Genomic DNA, 21,376 nt, shown 5'->3' with positions numbered 1-21,376 from the left:
TTCTGTCATCAAACTTCAAACTTTGTCATGAAATTTGGCATTCTCTGGATTTATGGTACTTTATGGTACTTTCAAGACAACTGGGAACTCAGTAAAAAAAGGTAGAATCATGATGACGTCAGTGACCTTCAGGTCGTAGCTCTAGAAAGAGGCCAGAGTTCCCAACTTACAATTCAGAGTTGGATGACCGTTCCAAAAAGTTGGATGACCATTTTCCTAGTTGGAGCTAGTTTTTTCCTGAGTTCCCAGTTGTCTTGAACTCACTTAAGTCAGATGTCCCAGTTCTGAGTGAACAGTTGTTTTGAGTGGGCAGAAATCATGCTGGAGTGACAGCATGGCCAATGTTGAATGTTTATCATTTTAAGCTTGGAAAAGAGACCCTGAAACCGAGAATTGGGACCACAAACACTCCACTGAATAGCAGGCTAGTGATTGCTTTGCAATGCTTGCAGATAGCCACTGATTCCTTCCAAACCACTCATTGTTGAATTTGCGATTTCCAAATTGTGTAATGTTTATGTCCAATGGCCGATGAGCACCGGTATGTTTTATTGATAAGATAATTTATCTGTTTAAGGTTTTGACTAAAGTATTCCACTCTGAAACCATACAACTTTGTGAAATGTATTAGAATTATAAGGCTATAATAATGTGTTAAAGACTATAATCCAATACTGTGTGTGAGTAGACTTTTTAAGACTAGGACACTGTTACTATTTCAAAATGAGCAGGGCATAGTTGATAAGACGACCTTGTGAAAGGAACAGGAAAAGAGGCCTCCCTGAGTTAGGGAGGGGAACAACTGCCCGAAAACGGCTAGGCTGGCAGAAGATTAGGAGACAGGTGGCAGAAGTGTGATAAAGAATGTATGTGTACTGTGGAAAAATACAGCCGCCTAAAGCGGGGTGGAGTTCTCTACTGATGTGAGTTAATTTGTGTGTGTGTACATATGAAAAGACTGTGCCCTCGTTTTTAGGCAGAGCTCTCGTGAATAAACATGGTTGACTATTGTAAGCTGGGCCTCCGTCTGTGTCATTTCACCAGAATCTTATAAACTCTGGGGTGCAGACTGAGTAGTTTAATTGAAGTTCAGTTTATGAAGATTGGGAACAGAATTCTCATAACAATTTGGTCCTTCGAGCCGGATTCCAATACCTGTCCCTGTCGTCCAAAGGTGACACACCAAAAACCGTGCACGGGCGGGTCTTTGACCCGTAAATTAAAGACCTGACCCATGACATTGGGGTTCCATAACAGGCCGGCATATATCTAAGGTCGACAGAGACGGTGATGGAATCCAACCAACATTGCTTTTCCCAGCCTACAAGATGAAGGTCAGTAAATCTTTATTCACGAATTTGGGGGAATAATTTAAGATATCTTGGATTTGATGTTCTAAATACATGGAATTTATCAATAATGGGAGCTTAGTTATTCTACACAGATTCACTAAGGTGTTTTTAACAAAATCAATAAGGGAGCAGGTCCGTGAAGACCTGAGGTACATGTGCACTACCATAAATAAAACTAGCTTAATAATTGAGGTCAGTGTTTTACTTTGTGAAGTGGCCGAGAGGTTATTAAGGGATATAAAATAGGTGCTGTGAGAGGACGGTGATTTTGTGCAAATAGGATAACTTAAATGGTTAATTAACCTCTATGGGACCGGCGGGACGAATTCGTCCCACCTATGTAACAGCCAGTTGAATCCAGTGGCGCGATTTTTAAAACGTTTGAAATACTATTACTTCAATTTCTCAAACATATGACTATTTTACAGCTATTTAAAGACAAGACTCTTGTTAATCTAACCACACTGTCCGATTTCAAAAAGGCTTTACAATGAAAGCAAAACAGTAGATTATGTCAGGAGAGTGCCCAGCCAGAAATAATCAGACACCCATTTTTCAAGCTAGCATATAATGTCACATAAACCCAAACCACAGCTAAATGCAGCACTAACCTTTTATGATCTTCATCAGATGACACACCTAGGACATTATGTTATACAATACATGCATGTCTATTCAATCAAGTTCATATTTATATCAAAAACCAGCTTTTTACATTAGCATGTGACGTTCAGAAAAAGCATACCCCCCGTAAACTTCCGGGGAATTTACTAACAATTTGCTAAATTACTCACGATAAACGTTCACAAAAAGCATAACAATTATTTTAAGAATTATAGATACATTACTCCTCTATGCACTCGATATGTCCGATTTTAAAATAGCTTTTCGGATGAAGCACATTTTGCAATATTCTAAGTACATAGCCCAGCCATCACGGGCTAGCTATTTAGACACCCACCCAGTTCAGCCTTCACCAAAATCACATTTCCTATAAGAAAAATGGTCTTACCTTTCCTGTTCTTCGTCAGAATGCACTCCCAGGACTTCTACTTCAATAACAAATGTAGGTTTGGTCCCAAATAATCCATCGTTATGTTCCATCAACGACGTTTTGTTCGTGCGTTCTAGACACTATCCCAATGGTAAATCACGGTTGTGCGCATGGCGCAGAACGTGACAAAAAAATTCTAAATATTCCATTACCGTACTTCGAAGCATGTCAACCGCTGTTTAAAATAAATTTTTATGCAATTTATCTCGTAGAAAAGCGATAATATTCCGACCGGGAATCTGCAATTAGCTAAACAGCCGAATGAAAATACTCCACGGGGGCGAATCGCGCCTAATTCTATTGTCACCTGACGGGACACTTGGAAAAGGAGATAATGTGTTTCAGCCTGAGGCTGCCTCGTCATCGTTCAGGTTTTTCCCGGGTTCTGAGAGCCTATTGGAGCCCTAGGAATTGTCACGTTACAGCTAAGATCCTGACTCTTCAATAAACAGAAGCAAGAACAACAACACCTTGTCAGACAGGGTACTTCCTGCATGAAACCTTCTCAGGTTTTTGCCTGCCATAGGAGTTCTGTTATACTCACAGACACCATTCAAACAGTTTTAGAAACTTTAGGGTGTTTTCTATCCAAACCTGAACAATAATATGCATATTCTAGCTTCTGAGTTGGTGTAGGAGGCAGTTAAAAATGGGCACATATTTTTTCTAAAATTCTCAAGCTGCCCCCTAGCCTGTAGAGGTTAACGAGTGGTAAATTAACCATAGATCTGAGTCAAGAGACATACCTAAATAAAGTCCTAAATTGAGGAGAGGAGAAGCTATAAAATAGGTTTTGTGAGATAGGACGGTAATTCTATGCAAACAAGATAACTCAAATGGTCAATTAACAAGAGTGAATTAACCATAGATCCGATTCAAAAGACAACACTGAAATAAAGTCCAAAAAGGAGGAGAGGCGAGAGCATTAAATTAAACAGAACAAGGTAAACTAATTGTAGATCCAAATGAACAGATTTAAATTAAACAAGACGAGGTAAATGAATTATAGATCCAAATTAACAGATTGGAATTAAACAAAACAAGGTAAGATAATTATAGATCCAAATTAGTAGTCATAATAGAACAAAACCAGGTTAAAATGGGAAGTAAAGGGTCTAAGGGGTGTGGAGAACTCACAGGCGATGAGAGATATATGGAGCTAAAAGATAAACGGAATGTAGATTGTGGCCCAAAATGGAGGAAGAAATGTGGGTTTGAGGGTCGCCTGGACGTAGATAAACTGGAGTCTATGATTAAACTGATGCATAAAGAATGTGGGAGAGATGAGAACAAGCAGAAAAAAACAAGGTTTGAACACAGCTAGGGTCTGGCTTTCAGAAGCCAGAAAGAGGGTGGAAGGAGAGAAGAAAAAGGAAGTCACAGAGAGTCAAGAAACACCACCCTCCGCTCCTCCAGCCGAAAGAATAAGCCAATCGGGTGGGGGTGGGGGTCAAAAACTATACCCATCGCTGGTAGACCAAGCGTGGAGGGGAAATCCCGATGACGAGGTGGTAATGAAACGGAGGCAATCAAACCAGGTGCCGCCCGTCCCGTTACCCCCTCCCCCATATGCTGGTCCTCAGGGAGCCGAGGGAGGTAGGGAGGAAGAGACACAGAAAGTAGGACAGGATTTAGCAACTTTATCGAGAAAAGCGGATCGAGACAGTCAAAAGAAAGGGGGAGATATTTTGCTAGAGATTGTGAGGCACCGTGTAAACGCTGCAATAAAGTAGGCCATAATCGCCGAGAAAAAAAGAAAAGAGAGAACAGGTTGAGTCAGAGCATCTAACAGTAACAATCGGGGTAATTGTGGTTAAGAGAGAAAAAAATGGACAGGATCAGACGATAGACAATGTTTCAATTGCGATGAGACAGGACATCTCGCCCGGGAGTGTAAGGCTCCCTGTAAACATTGTGACCGAGTAGGACACAACCACCGAAATTGCAAACATAAGGGGATGGACAGGCGTGACAATCGGGAGAGAAAGAGAGAGGCAGAGACAACGAGAGCGAAATTAAGGAGAGTAATCGCAGGAGAAAGGTTTAGACCTTTAAATTAGGGCTATTTTCTGGAAATTGTATCGGTAGTACGTGCCTAATTTTACGACTACAGACAATTATAAATAGGGTTATAAATAGGGTTATTTGCGAGGAGTCTCCATCATTTCAATAGCGTTGGTGGTCCAGTGGTAGAATTCTTACCTACCACGTGGGAGACTCGGGTTTGTTTCCCAGCCTATGCACCAGTGGATTAAAGTTTGAGTTACTGATTGTAATTCAACTATTGGTATGTTTTGCCTGGAACGATACGGTTGTTAGTGGTTGTTAAAGATATAAACTGAACGTTTTAATAGATTGTTTAGGTTAAATTGAAAGACTAATTCATTCAAAATAATGGGATATATATTGGCTGTAAAGCGATTCAGGTTTCTATAGTTGAATCGTAAAAGTTTTGTGATAGTTTCTGGTTATTGATTCTTGGTTTGATTGTTTAGGTAACACCAGTGAATTTGAACATGAAGTTAATGTATTCTAACATTATAATCTGTTCCCATTACGTGGAACAATGTCAGGTCAGTAAAGTGAATTGCAGGTTGAGTTAATTTTATTTTACAGGGACAGTGCACATTAATCACAGTTGCGTGTGTATAATGACAGGGTATTCCTATCAAACACTTTGAGAGCCTGTTTGCAGACAGACTGAAGGGGTTTTAATGTTGTAAAGCAAGCTTGGCCCAAATTAGTATATTAAGTAGGGGAGTTTCATAAATTTGAAGTACAGTATTGTATCCAAGGGTAGCGCATGTTCAATTAAATACAAATAACCATTGAGGAAGTTTAAAACTAATGATTTGTAAGGGCTGTCGTGAGAGAGAGACCAAGGTGCAGCGGAGTTAGTGTTCATCATAAAAGGTTTTAATGATCAACGAGCACTGTACAAAATGAAACCAAAAAACGACTAGCAACAGTTCTGTTAGGAACACTAAACAGAAAACAATTACCCACAAAACCCAAAGGAAAAACATGCTCCTTATGTGTGACTCCCAATCAGCAACAACGAGCTTCAGCTGCGCCTGATTGGGAGCCACACACGGCCCAAAACAAAGAAATACAAAAACATAGAGAAAGGAACATAGAACGCCCACCCAATGTAACACCCTGGCCTGACCAAAATAAATAACAAAATACCCCTCTCTATGGCCAGGGCGTTACATGATTGGAGGGAGTACAATGGAATTATAAGTGTTATTAAGTTTTGTTTGTAGTTAACGTTTGGGTTTCTGAATCGGTGTAGGATAATGAAATGCTGACCAAGTGGTTGTTTTTTTGGGGGAAAAGGAATGCTTCATTGTCTCTCTTTGGAATGTTTCCTAGAGCCACAATTTCTTAAAGGGGTATACACACATAAGGAATCTTAGAAGTTACACACACATGGAATTGTTGAAGTTTTGTTTTCTGAGTTTTAATTAAACACGTGAAGTCTTTTGATAAGGGAAATGTTCTGGGAACCTGGGATCCAACATGTGGAAAATGTGTGATGGTTTTTCCTTCATTTGTCTAATGTTGTAAGAAAGACTGTTTTGAAAGGGTGGTATGAATTTTGACCTCTATCATGGCTTTCCTTTGTGGTCTGATCAGCCTCATTGAAAAGCCATTTGGATAGTGAATTTAAGGTCATTTCTAATACTAATTTTAAGGAAATAACTGATAATGATGATAGAGTTTAAAGTTCTTAGACATATTTGTAATTTGAACCAATGAGAGACTGAAAGGGCAAAGCCTTAGACTAAGGGTAGGCTTCCTTAATAAGTCTATTTTCCTAGAACCCTAAGGGTACAATGATTTTTCTTTGTGGAATTGTTCAGATTAGTGATTTTGATCTGATTATGTTATTTGAATATCTTTTGACCAGTAGTAGTATTTCTATACATTATCTAGCTAAGTTTATTTTCCCTTAGGTAGTCAGCTGTTGTTGTATGCAGAGTAAGAAATGTAACACAACAAGGCTGTGAAATTGATATAATAGTATTATTAGATTTTGTTGTTGAATAAGGTTATAATCTTAGCAAGAAAAGTTGAATAATGGTAAGACAGGTTAAGTATTTAGGACATATTCTAAGCCAACAGGACAGGGATATATGACATCTGTGGTGATCCTGTCACGTCCTGAACAGTAAAAGGGGCTGCTTGTTATTGTAGTTTGGTCAGGGCGTGGCAGGGGGTGTTTGTTTAGTGTGTTTCAGGGTTTTTGGTTTATGTTCTGTTTTCTATTTCTATGTGGTTTTTCTAGTTTTTCTATTTCTATGTTAGTTTTGTCAATGACCTCCAATCAGAGGCAGCTATTTGTTGTTATCTCTGATTGGAGGCCATATTTAGTTGTGTGTGTTTTCACTTGTGTTTGTGGGTGGTTGTTTCCTGTTTAGTCTGTGCACCTTACGGGACTGTTTTCGTTGTTTGTTTTGTGTAAGTGTTTTTTTCCTTCTAAAAAAAATAAGGTGATCAATATACCCACTGCATTTTGGTCTACCTACAATGACGCTTGTTACAGATCCAGGATCATTGAGAGTATCAGATAAACTTACTTAACTATGCAATAATTTTGATATTACTACCATAGACATGTTGATTTTTCTAAAATCCAGAAGTGCAACCAGGGAGACAGTGAGACAGTTAGTCAATAGGTGGAAACAGAACCAATATTTGACACTGACTGTTATGAGAAAGAGCGACAGACAGATAGAAGGAAGGGCAGACCGAGAAGTCCTCCCCTGCACTACTGAGACCTTGATGGTTTGGGAATAGTAGGAAGAAAGGAGGGGGGCCAGGAAGAGAAGATAGAAGTGACACAGAAGGGTTAGATAACAGTTACTGAGTGGAGACCAGCATAGTTAAATTATAAACAGGATTAGATGGCAGAGTGTAAGGCTCTCCCGAGAAATGGGGGACAGAAATAATACCGTGACAGACAGAAAAGACAGAATAAGAATAAAAGGGGAAGAGAATTTGGTTCGCTTAGCTTTAGGATAGTAATTCATGGAGAGACTATCGGCTCCATTGGTTTGAAAAAAATATGAAAAGTTAGGAGGAGAGGCATGTATTTTAGTTTTGATTTTCAGTTTATGTTTGGTAAATTCGCTAGGAAGAGATATGATGATTTTGTTGAAAGTAGTTGTTGCCCTAACTAAATGGGGAATGAAAGCTTAGTTGGTTTCAGGAATGAAGGTGTTAGACACTGAACCATTGCCCAGACACTATTCTGCACAGCAGGCCGAAATAGTAGCATTGACTAGAGCCTGCGAAATGAGAAATGATAGAAATGTTACTATTTACACAGACAAGCACATAGGCATTTAAAACCACACAAAGCAGCACAGATAAATCTTAAAGAAGATAAAACAGGACACTGGACAGAGAATTGTTACAGGATAGCCAAGAACGAACGCCCCAGGGAGAATTGGACATGTGGAAAATGAAAGGGGCAATCCTACAAGATAAGGTCTGACATAGAGATAATTTACTAATCTTACCAAAGACACTGTTAAGATATACTGTAATATTGACACATGGGCAGAGCCAGGTGTCAACAGGGAGGAAGGATGGTAGAGCAGGTAAGGAAACACTGCAGGTTAGGAAAGACTTAGTGGCCTAGACGATAATTACTTTAAAAAATTGTTTGTAGAATATCCATTCCAACGTTTGGAAATGGACCTTATTGAACTATTCTGAAGTGAGGGGAAGAAGGGGTGTTTAACAATAATAGATAAGTATAGCAAATGGGTAGAAGTGTTCCCAACTTACTTGGTGGACACGATTATGGCAGCTAAAATATTAGGTCAAGATATTATCCCTAGAGTTGGTTTACTAGGATCTATCTCTTTAAATGATGAATTACATTTAGCTAATCAGGTAGAAAAAATAGAATGCCAGAGTTAGGGAGACCAGAACAGGTAGACATAGAAGTTGAAGATATACTAGCAGGGCACATGAGAAGACTGTTTGTTAACATGCATGAAACCAAGGCTATTATGGTTACAGAAGTCATCAAAAGAGAGCGCCTGGGGAATAGGAGTGGAGCTAGGCACTGCAGGGCCTGGATTCACCTCTACATCGCCAGAGGAACAGAGGAGGAGTAGGATAAGGGTACGGCTAAAAGCTATGAGAATTGGTCGTCTAGGATGTCTGGAACAGAGAGTAAAAGGAGCAGGTTTCTGGGGGCGATAAAATAGCTTCAAGGTATAATGTACAGACAAAGGTATGGTAGGATGTGAATACAGTGGAGGTAAACCTAGGCATTGAGTGATGATGAGAGAGATATTGTCTCTAGAAACATCATTGAAACCAGGTGATGTCATCGCATGTGTGGGTGGTGGAACTGAGAGGTTGGATAAGGTATAATGAGCAGGGTTAGAGGCTCTACACGGAAATAAGCCAATAAACACTAACCAGAACAGCAATGGACAAGGCATATTGACATTAAGGAGAGGCATGCTTAGCCAAGTGATCAAAAGGGTCCAGTGAGTAGTGAGGTCGGTTGCGGTCACGGCGATTCAGACAGCTAGCCAGCTACTCTCTTCATTAGTTTGTTTTGGGCCCTTTTTGATTTGTCCTTCAGATTTGTTGTTATGTCACTGAACCACGAGATACAAGAATAGTCATAGTGTGTGGTAGCATACTATAGGAAGTGAGAGACTGTAGATTCCTCTCACAACAACTTTATTATAAGATTTGCAAAAATGAAGCAATCAACCATTACCAAGAATGTTTCAGAGTTGAAAGCTTAACAAACATAGTCGGGTCTCTGCTTTTATAGAAAAAATACAACCCCTTTTTGTATGTGTCAGTCAACAGATAGTGTGTAAAAGGCAATTCGTTTTAAGATAGATGGTTGAGCCCTCGGTCTATCAACCTCATGCTAACTGCATTCACAACAGAATACACAATAATGTGCTCCTTTCTGCAAATATAATATACTTGTAATATACTTGTAGATAATAAACCCATGGGATGTCGCATGCTGCGGTCACACCCAAAACGGCTCAGCTGTAAGCCCAGTCTTATGACTAAGTCACAGAAAGACAAGTTTGTATCAGTTTAGAAAAAAACTATCATATAACAAGGCAGTAAAAAATGGGATGGCATGACTAATTATGTAATTTTTACATAATTAGTTTGTGCTTCTAGCTCCGACAGTGCAGTAATATCTAACAAGTAATATCGAACAAATTACACAACATATACCCAATACACGCAAATCTAAGTAGGAATGAATTAAGACTATATACATATGGACGAGCGATGTCAGAGTGGAATGGACTAAGATACAGTAGAATAGTATAGAAAACAGTATATACATATGAGATGAGTAATACAAGATATGGAAACATTAAGTGAATTAGATAGTATAGAAAACAGTAAATACATATGAGATGAGTAATGCAAGATATGTAAACCTTATTAAAGTGACTAGTGTGTTCCAGTTCTTAAAGTGGCCAGTGATTTCAAGTCCATGCCTATAGGCAGCAGCCTCTAATGTGCTAGGGATGGCTGTTTAACCTCTTATGGCTAGGGGGCAGTATTTTCACGGCTGGATAAAAAACGTACCCGATTTAATTTGATTATTAGTCCTGCCCAGAAACTAGAATATGCATATAATTATTAGCTTTGGAGAGAAAACACTCCAAAGTTTCTAAAACTGTTTGAATGGTGTCTGTGAGTATAACAGAACTCCTATGGCAGGCAAAAACCTGAGATGGTTCTGTTCAGGAAGTACCCTGTCTGACCATTTATTTGCTTTCTTTGACATCTCTTCCAAAAACTAAGGATCTCTGCTGTTACGTGACACTTCCCACGGCTCCAATGGGGTCTCAGAGCCCGGGAAAAACAGGAATGACGTAATTCAAAGCCCTGGCTGAAACAAAGGAGAGCAAAAGCTAAGTGGTCACTCATGTGGAGTAAGCCTTACGCTCGCGACCCGCCCCGCCCCCGGCTTTCGGTTTTTCCCTCAGTTTACAGGCATGCACCTTCCCGGTCGGAATATTATCGCTTTTCTACGAGATAAATTGCATAAAAATTGGTTTTAAACAGCGGTTGACATGCTTCAAAGTACGGTAATGGAATATTTAGAATTTTTTTGTCACATTCTGCGCCATGCTCGTGACCGAGATTTAGCGTTGGGATAGTGTCTAGAACGCACGAACAAAACGTCGCTGATGGAACATAACGATGGATTATTTGGGACCAAACCTACATTTGTTATTGAAGTAGAAGTCCTGGGACTGCATTCTGACGAAGAACAGGAAAGGTAAGAACATTTTTCTTATAGGAAATGTGATTTTGGTGAAGGCTAAACTGGGTGGGTGTCTAAATAGCTAGCCCGTGATGGCTGGGCTATGTACTTATATTATTGCAAAATGTGCTTCATCCAAAAAGCTATTTTAAAATCGGACATATCGAGTGCATAGAGGAGTTCTGTATCTATAATTCTTAAAATAATTGTTATGCTTTTTGTGAACGTTTATCGTGAGTAATTTAGTAAAATCACCGGAAGTGTTCGGTGGGAATGCTAGTTCTGAACGTCACATGCTAATGTAAAAAGCTGGTTTTTGATATAAATATGAACTTGATTGAACAGACATGCATGTATTGTATAACATAATGTCCTAGGTGTGTCATCTGATGAAGATCATAAAAGGTTAGTGCTGCATTTAGCTGTGGTTTGGGTTTATGTGACATTATATGCTAGCTTGAAAAATGGATGTCTGATTATTTCTGGCTGGGTACTCTGCTGACATAATCTAATGTTTTGCTTTCGCTGTAAAGCCTTTTTGAAATCGGACAGTGTGGTTAGATAAAGGAGAGTCTTTAAATAGCTGTAAAATAGTCATATGTTTGAAAAGTGGAAGTTTTCGGATTTTAGAGGAGTTTGTATTTCGCGCCCCGCCCATCATTGGATATTGGAGCAGACGTTCCGCTAGCGGAACGTGTAGATATAAGAGGTTTTAACAGTCTGATGGCCTTGATATAGAAGCTGTTTTTCAGTCTCTCGGTCCCAGCTTTGATGCACCTGTACTGATCTCGCCTTCTCGCCTTCTGGATGATAGCGTGGTGAACAGGCAGTGGCTCGGGTGGTTGATGTCCTTGATGATCTTTTTAACCTTCCTGTGACATCGGGTGCTGTAGGTTTCCTGGAGGGCGGATAGTTTGCCCCCGGTAATGCATTGGGCAGACCGCACCACCCTCTGGAGAGCCTTGCGGTTGCTCGATGTGCAGTTGCCGTACCAGGCGGTGATACAGCCCGACAGGATGCTTTCAATTGTGCATCTGTAAAAATTTGTGAGGGTTTTAGACGACAAGGCAATTTCTTTTAGCCTCTTGAGGTTGAAGAGGTTCTGTTGCGCCTTCTTCACCACACTATCTGTGTGGGTGGTCCATTTCAGTTTGTCAGTGATGTGTATGCCAAGGAACTTGAAGCTTTCCGCCTTCTCCACTGCAGTCCCGTCGATGTAGATAAGGGGATGCACCCTCTGCTGTTTCCTGAAGTCCACGATCATCTCCTTTGTTTAGTTGACGTTGAGTGAGAGGTTGTTTTCCAGGCACCACGCTCCCAGAGCTCTCACCTCCTCCCTGTAGGCTGTCTGATCATTGTTGGTAATCAAGCCTACTACTGTTGTGTTGTCTGCAAACTTGATGATTGAGTTGGAGGCGTGCATGGCCACGCAGTCATGGGTGAACAGGGAGTACAGGAGGGGGCTGAGCACGCGCCCTTGTGGGGCCCCAGTGTTGAGGATCAGCGGAGAGGAGGTGATGTTTCCTACCTTTACCACCTGAAGGTGGCCCGTCAGGAAGTCCAAGACCCAGTTGCACAGGGCGGGGTTCAGACCCTGGGCCTCGAGCTTAACCTCTTACATCTAGACATTCCGCTAGCGGAACCCCTGCTCCAATATCCAATGATAGGCGTGGCGCGAATTACAAATTCCTCAAAAATCCAAAAACGTCAATTTTTCAAACATATGACTATTTTACACCATTTTAAAGACGAGACTCTCCTTTATCTAACCACACTGTCCGATTTCAAAAAGGCTTTACAGCGAAAGCAAAACATTAGATTATGTCAGCAGAGTACCCAGCCAGAAATAATCAGACACCCATTTTTCAAGCTAGCATATAATGTCACAAAAAACAAAACCACAGCTAAATGCAGCACTAAACTTTGATGATCTTCATCAGATGACACGCCTAGGACATTATGTTATACAATACAATACATCACATTTCCTATAAGAAAAATTGGATTACCCTTGCTGTTCTTCGTCAGAATGCACTCCCAGGACTTCTACTTCAATAACAAATGTTGGTTTGGTTCCAAATAATCCATAGTTATATCCAAATAGCGGCGTTTTGTTGTGCGTTCAAGACACTATCCGAAGGGTGACGAAGGGTTACGCGCCCGACGCGTTTCGTGACAAAAAAAATTCTAAATATTCCATTACCGTACTTCGAAGCATGTCAACCGCTGTTTAAAATCAATTTTTATGCCATTTTTCTCGTAAAAAAGCAATAATATTCCGACCGGGAAACCCTGTTTTCGTTCAAAGACGAAAGAATAAAAACATGGTGTCGCCTCGTGCATGCGCCTCAGTCTCATGGTTCTCTGATCGACCACTATCTAAATGCGCTACTGTTTTTCAGCCTGGGCCTGCAAAAGCATCATTCAGCGTTTTGCCGCCTTCTGAGTGCCTATGGGAGCCGTAGGAAGTGTCACGTTACAGCAGAGATCCTCAGTTTTCAATAAAGAGAGTGTAGAAGGCCAAGAAATGGTCAGAGAGCGCACTTCCTGTAAGGAATCTTCTCAGGTTTTGGCCTGCCAAATGAGTTCTGTTATACTCACAGACACCATTCAAACAGTTTTAGAAACTTTGGAGTGTTTTCTATCCAAAGCTAATAATTATATGCATATTCTAGTTTTTGGGCAGGAGTAATAATCAGACTAAATCGGGTACGTTTTTTATCCGGCCGTGTAAATACTGCCCCCTATCCATAACAGGTTAATGATGGCAGAGGTGAGTGCTATGGGGCGATAGTCATTAAAGTCAGTTACCTTGGCCGTCTTGAAGCATGTGGGTATAGCAGACTGGGATAGGGAGAGATTGAATATGCCCGTAAACACACCAGCCAGCTGGTCTGTGCATGCTTTGAGGACGCGGCTAGGGATGCCGCCTGGGCCGGCAGCCTTGTGAGGGTTAACACTTTACTCACTTGTGAGGGTTTAAATGCTTTACTCACATTGGCCACGGAGAAGGAGAGCCCACAGTCCTTGGTAGCGGACCGCGTCGGTGGCACTGTGGTATCCTCAAAGCGTGCGAAGAATGGGTTTAGCCTGTCCGGAAGCAAGACGTCGGTCTCAACGACGTGGCTGGTTTTCCTTTTGTAGTCCGTGATTGTCTGTAGTTCCTGCCACATACATCTCGTGTCTGAGCCGTTGAATTGCGACTCCCCTTTATCTCTATACTGACGTTTAGTTTGTTTGATTGCCTTGCGGAGTGAATAGCTACACTGTTTTTATTCTGCCATATTACCAGTCACCTTGCCCTGGTTAAATGTGGTGGTTCGCACTTTCAGTTTCGCATGAATGCTATCATCTAGCCACAGTTTCTGGTTAGGGTAGGTTTAAATAGTCACAGTGGGTACTACATCTCCTATACACTTCCTTATGAACTCAGTCACCGTATCCGTGTATGCGTCTAGATTATTTTCACAAGCTACCCGGAACATATCCCAGTCCACGTGATCAAAACAATCCTGAAGTGTGGATTCCGATTGGTCAGACTAGCATTGAATAGTACGAAGCACGGGTACTTCCTGTTTGAGTTTCTGCCTATAGGACGGGAGGAGCAAGATGGAGTCGTGGTCAGATTTTCCAAATGGAGGGCGGGGGAGGGCCTTGTAAGCATTCCGGAAGTTTGAATTGCAATGGTCGAGAGTCTTAGTTGCGCGAGTAGGACAGTCAATATGTTGATAGAACTTCGGCAGCCTAGTCCTCAGATTTGCTTTGTTAAAATACCCAGCTACAATAAATGCAGCCTCAGGATATGTGATTTCCAGTTTGCATAAAGTCCAGTGAAGTTCTTTGAGAGCCGCCAAGGTTTCGGCTTGAGGTGGGATGTAACATCCGTGGCGATGACGGAGGAGAATTCTCTTGGGAGATAATATGGTCAGCGTTTAATTGTGAGCTATTCTAGGTCGGGTGAACAAAATGTCTTGAGTTCCAGTATGTGCCCAGAATTACACCATGAGTCATTAATCATGAAACACAGACCTCCGCCCTTCTGCTTTCCGGAGAGATATTTATTCCTCTCTGCATGATGTACTGAGAATCAGAGATGTTGTCAGGGTCCTCATAGTCTCTGTATCCAGGAACTTGGTGTCTATTTCCAGGAACTTTGTCCTGTAGTGAACCTTCCCAATGACCTTCAGAACCATGAGTTCACCTGTCATGTGTTGGTCCAGATTACATCCCAAGTATGTAATGCAGCATTTCTCCTTCACCGCTAGACCATTACACTTGACCGAGAAGTTGGAAGAGTTTCTCACTTTGTGTTTGGAACCAAACAGGATACATTCTGTCTTGCCTAAATGCAGAGACAGTTTGTTGTCGGATAACCACTTACTGACTTTAGTCAATTCATTGCTTAGGGTCTTTTCAATGGTCTCCTTATTCTTTTGTGAAACCAGTCATCCACATACTGGAACAGAGGGCATGAACAGGCTGAATCCATGTAATTTATGTAGAGCAAGAATAGGAGTGGATCCTGTTACAAAAAGAAGAATCTCACCCAGTCATAACACGTGGTATCCAGTATAGCATAAAAGCCCCACAGGGAACAAAACACAATTTTAAGCAAAACAAAGACACAAAAAGCATACAAATAAAGTGGAAAGACAGGATTAAAGTTGCCACTAGTATCAATACAACTGGAGGAGAAAGTTATGCAAGCCAATGTTGGGTAGCATGGTGGTTTCATTCGGTGGCCACATCAACTTTGATAAAATAATATGGTGTATAGGCTTCTTAACCTATAAGAGAAAACATATTGGTATATCAATAAGGCTACCAAAGAACTAGGAAAATGCAGAAGTTCCAGAAATAGAATGGCACTACTTATTTCTCTTGCTTCTAACCAGATCAGTAGAGCTGTTAATAATACTTAAGAGTCTAAACCGAATAGCACATTCATGAATGGCAAATAAAACAGTAAAAAATAAATCAAAAGGAATAAGGCTTTAAAATGTCTGTCCCATTTCTAGGAGATACTGTATAAGAAAGCTCTGGATGTTGTTGTTATTGGACACACATTGAACCCCATTTTTTGGGTAGGCACAAACTACCTCCATACTTCCATTAATCTTTTAAACTGGTACCGGGTACCTTCAGACGAGTCCTCTGACAATTGTGGGGGTCGTAGTGTTCTCCGTTTTGCTCTATATTTCCATAAAGTGGCCATACAAGCCAAACCGTCCGAACGATACAGTCGTTTTCATGAGAAGACCAATTTTCAGGATGTTTCATGGTTTTTCAAAAAACGCTGTAGCTCGGCAATCTTCCACCACAGATGCAGAAGGCCGCCATAAGCGGATTCGGTGGATTTAGCCACAGCCCATGCAAAAAAACAGATATCTATAGCTTAAACTGACTGATTTTGATAGGAATTTTTGTATTACATGACTTAGACTGACTCTTCGGAGCGTCAATAGACTCTAGAGCAGTGGTTCCCAAACTTTTCATAGTCGCGTACCCCTTCAAACACCTCCAGCTGCGTACCCCCTCTAGCACCAGGGTCAGCGCACTCTCAAATGTTGTTTTTTGCCATCATTGTAAGCCTGCCACACACACACTATACAAAACATTTATTAAACATAAGAATGAGTGTGAGTTTGTCACAACCTGGCACGTGGGAAGTGACAAAGAGCTCTTATAGGACCAGGGCACAAATAATAATATAATCAATAATTTTACTCTTTATTTAACTATCTTACATATAAAACCTTATTTGTTCATCGAAAATTGTGAATAACTCACAACTAGTTAATGAGAAGGGTGTGCTTAAAAGGATGCTCATAACTCTGCAATGTTGGGTTGTATTGGAGAGAATCTGTCTTAAATCATTTTCCACACACAGTCTGTGCCTGTATTTAGTTTTCATGCTAGTGAGGGCCGAGAATCCACTCTCACATAGGTACCTGGTTGCAAAGGGCATCAGTGTCTTAGCAGCGCGATTTGCCAAGGCAGGATACTCTGAGCACAGCCCAATCCAGGAATCTGGCAGTGGCTTCTGATTTAAATTCAATTTTCACAGAACAGCTTGTTGCAATTTCGATGAGGCTCTCTTGTTCAGATATCGGTAAGTGGACTGGAGGCTGGGCATGAAAGGGATAACAAATCCAGTTGTTTGTGTCATCCGTTTTGGGAAAGTACCTGCGTAATTGCACACCCAACTCACTCAGGTGTTTCGCTATATCACATTTGTAAGCTTTAGTTCATTTGCACACAAAAAATCATACAATGATGACAAGACCTGTGTCCTTGCAGACAGAGTAGTGCAGACAGAGTAGAGCTCCAACTTCTTAATCATAACCTCAATTTTGTCCCACACATTGAATATAGTTGCGGAGAGTCCCTGTAATCCTAGATTCAGATCATTCAGGCGAGAAAAAACATCACCCAGATAGGCCAGTTGTGTGAGAAACGTGTCATCATGCAAGCGGTCAGACAAGTGAAAATTATGATAAGTAAAGAACTTTAAGCTCGTCTCTCAATTCAATAAAGCGTGTCAATACTTTGCCCCTTGATAACCAGCTCATGTTGTAAAAGCGTTACATGGTCGCTGCCCATATCATTGCATAGTGCAGAAAATACACGTTCAGGGGCCTTCCTTTAACAAAGTCAACCATTTTCACTGTAGTGTCCAAAATGTCTATCAAGCTGTCAGGCATTCCCTTGGCAGCAAGAGCCTCTCGGTGGAGGCTGCAGTGTACCCAGGTGGCGTCAGGAGCAACTGCTCCATCAGTGCAGATACCAACACATCTTGACCACCAAAGTTCATTTGATGTCACAAAGCTGTCCGGTACTTAAAAAATATCCTCTTCTGTTGTCCTGTTTCCAGTAGTTTGCAGAAGAGGATCTCTTCCTTAATTTACCCCCCATAAACGTAACGGACATATACCAGAAGCTGTGCCAGGCCCGCCACGTCTGTTGACTCATCCAGCTGTAACGCACAGAATTCACAGGCTTGTATGCGAAGCAGTAATTGTTTCAAAACATCTCCTGCCATGTCACTGATGCGTCATGAAACTATTGTTTGATGATGATATTGTCTGTATAGTTTTTTGGGCCTTTTCCCCCAGAATTGTCCCAGCCATATCCGCGGCAGCTGGAAGAATTAAGTCCTCCATAATAGTATGAGGCTTGCCTGTCCTAACTACTCGGTAGCTCACCATATAAGACTCTTCTAGCACCTTCTTATTAATGGTACCTGTTGTTTTTATACATGTCTTACTACTCGAAAGTCGTCTTAATTCTCGCTCAAAAAACTCCTGTGGCTTATTTTTCAAATTGGCATGTTTTGTTTCTAAATGTCTGTGCAAGAGTGAAGGTTTCATAGAGTTGTGAGATAGTACTTTTGCACATATAACACACTGTGGCTTAGGAAAGACACTACTTCCAATATAAGTGAACCCCAAATCAATGTAGTTCTCATCATATTTGCGCCTCTTTGATGGTCCAACGTCCCTGTCTGTTGTTCTGTGCTTTCCCGGGTAAGGGGGCAGTAGCTCTTCGGCTGCATCAGATTCACAACCGTCAGTGTCCATGCTAGCTGAGCTAACAACAAATGTAGAATTACTGATGCTAGCATTAGATGTGCTCGTGGAAGCAGAACAACTTGTATCGTCAACAGGTGCAGGTGTAGTACTGCTGGTAGTAGTGTAACCGATGTGAAATGGCTAGTTAGTTAGCGGTGGTGCGCGCTAATAGCGTTTCAATCAGTGACATCACTCGCTCTGAGACTTGAAGTAGGGTTTCCCCTTGCGTTGCAAGGGCCGTGGCTTTTGTGGCACGATGGGTAACGATGCTTCGTGGGGTGTCAGTTGTTGATGTGTGCAAGGGTCCCTGGTTCGAGCCCAGGTTGGGGCGAAGAGAGGGACGGAACCTACACTGTTACAGTAGCAGTACTACCAGTAGAGCTGGTATGTGTCTCTATGGACGCGGACCTTAGGAAATGGACTGTTTGAAAATGTGAATTTATTTTATATTAAAAAATAAAAAAATTATAGATGTGAATCACATTTTAATTTGGCGTACCCCCGACGGCATTGCCCCAGTTTGGGAATACCTGCTTGAGGGTTTTAAACCAGTGGCAAGTATGTAGGCAGTTCTGCAATTAATAATTTGCAGAAATTACGCTTTTCGTTTAATACATATTATTATATATTGCTTTTCTAAAACCCAAAGATGCTACATAAGCAACTATAAGGAAAACCAACACAAAAAAAGCAACAAATTACCTGGGATAGGGTAGAAGAGGAGGCAGGAAGAAAGAGACAACACAAACAAAAACTTCTAGATGGTGTGTCAAAACAGAAGTGAAATGTTGCAATCACCAGAGGACATCCTCTGAACTTTGCACTCTACAATACACTGCAATAAGTCATGCAGTGACAGTCCAAACACATAGGGGGTTCCCAACACTAACGTAATATTTCTTATATTTAACCTTATTTTGACAGGGAGTCATATTGTGACCAATGTCTCTTTTGCAAATGAGACCTGTAATTACAAAGATACACACATCAAATACAATTATGATATGCAAAACAGCACAAACAGCAAACATTAAGGTGATGAAACATTTCACACTGTGCAAGTGTGAAACTGATGTCACTGCATAGCCAAAGAGCATTGTGGTTAAAAAGGTACCAACACCCTTCCCCTGACAGACATTTAGCAACTAGCTAACTATTTATCTTATTAGAGCAAATGTCAATGTGTACAATGTGGCAATTAGGACAAAATTTGATTAAAATGATTAAGTCAAATTGAAGCAAGGAGAATCTCAATCAAACTGGTATCCAGAAGTGTCTGAGGTTAGACAAAGTAACTTTTCTTGCGCTGCTGCTAGGCCTATGTGATTTCAAACACAATCAATAAAACTAAACTATAGTCATACGTGAAATAAAATGAAACTCAACTGAATAGCCAAATAAGCTTTCTCATATGTTTGTTGTTGCCTCTGTAGTATTGTGGTGGATGAATCAGAATTAGTTGGGTAACATAGATGATTAAGATGTTTTATTCGTATAATATGCTTATGTGAGATACTTGTCATTAGAAAGTGTCCTTTGCACTCTGGTATGTTTCAGTTGCACGTTTCCCTTAGCTGGGGCTCAGTCACTTGGGGCCCAGAGAGGGGAGAGGTCAGACTTGTCTTTTATATGTGAATGTGTCTTTACCTATTCTTAAACCATGTGAAGGGATGGCATGATTAATGGGCAAACCAATGACTTGTCTCCACAATGTCTGCGAGCAAGTCACTCCCTCCTTTTCTTTATTGTGGGGAGGTTTATGGTAGTGTCTGGGACCATTGTATGTCCTCTCTTAGATCTCGCACTTGTCCTGTGACAGTATATGGCCTAGAGGCTCACTCCCCCCAGTGAGCCTGTCCAGGAGTAGTAACAAGAGGTGTTTTACTGAGGATGGGCCTCCATGAGATAGCACTGACAGAAGAGATTTATGATGTATTTTGATAAGAACGCCTAAAAAGCATTCCAGAGGACATGAGCTAATAGTTCTGTTCAATACCGTACCAGGGAGGGACGGTTCTAAGGAGACCAGATACTGGGCTATTTAATGAACCCTGTTGATATAGCAGTTACTGCCTGCTGTGTTTTATGGATATCTGTCATACAAAACTTAACCTTGTGACCCATTCTATGTATCTGTGGTTTGTCATGTACGTTGAGAGGGGTGGACCTTGAGTATAAAAACTCTTTGTGTTGAGGTGTAGGCACCTTATTCAATGGTTCATTCGAGAGAGTGCATTATTGAAGGTCAAGTGCTTTTGCAAAAGTATCTTAAGTATTAAAGATGTAGTTTAACTCAGACTGGTGTGTTTGTAACTCTCCTCATTTGGTAATGCAGAAATTAGCCACCACAGTATGTACTCTGTACCGGTTTTCTTGACAGGGTTCTCACATTTGATACTTATTAAGGTATTCTCACTGGGGAAGTATAAAAGAAGGGGATGGGGCAATGTACCAATACCAATAGTGCAAAAGAGGAAATTGCATAAAACATGTACATCCACTTTCTCACCCAAATGATAGTAATCCACCGCAGCTACTTTGCAGCTACTTTCGTGAGTGGAGACACTCTCTTATAAGACGAGGCACACAGGAAACAAATTGCAAGAATACAAGTCATTTTCATTTGCAAAGGTTGAGTGGTGCAATATTTTCCTCACATGCTAGTGAACAAAGTGAAATAGAAGATGTCCAGGCAGGGACCCCTCTGCCTACTCACCTGCATGGCAGCCATGGGTAAGCGCTGACTATCAGGATTTCACTCAGCTTAATATTCAATTACATATTAAAGTGGTTGGAGAAAACCTCAGCTGAACTCGTAAAAAAAGTAAATGACTTACATATTTGAAATTACAGTTTATTTTATGGGGAGCTGAGTATGAAATACTGAAGTATGTTGAACCGTTCACACCATTGTAACCAATAAGTATAGTTGAAGTAGAGGAGGATATGTTTTCAAATGGATGCTTAACTTGCACAGGGATCATTTATGAATCTTCCACCAACATGGTTCTGTGGCAATGCACCACATAACCAATAAGCAAAGCATTAACAATGAAGGTTCCAACACACACCTGACCAGAGCCATTTATTTGGGCTGGACTAACCAATTATG

This window comes from Salmo trutta, chromosome 38 (genome assembly GCF_901001165.1).
Source record: "Salmo trutta chromosome 38, fSalTru1.1, whole genome shotgun sequence".
In the NCBI taxonomy this organism is placed as follows: Eukaryota; Metazoa; Chordata; class Actinopteri; order Salmoniformes; family Salmonidae; genus Salmo; species Salmo trutta.
Note: the sequence above shows the minus strand (reverse complement) of the source record.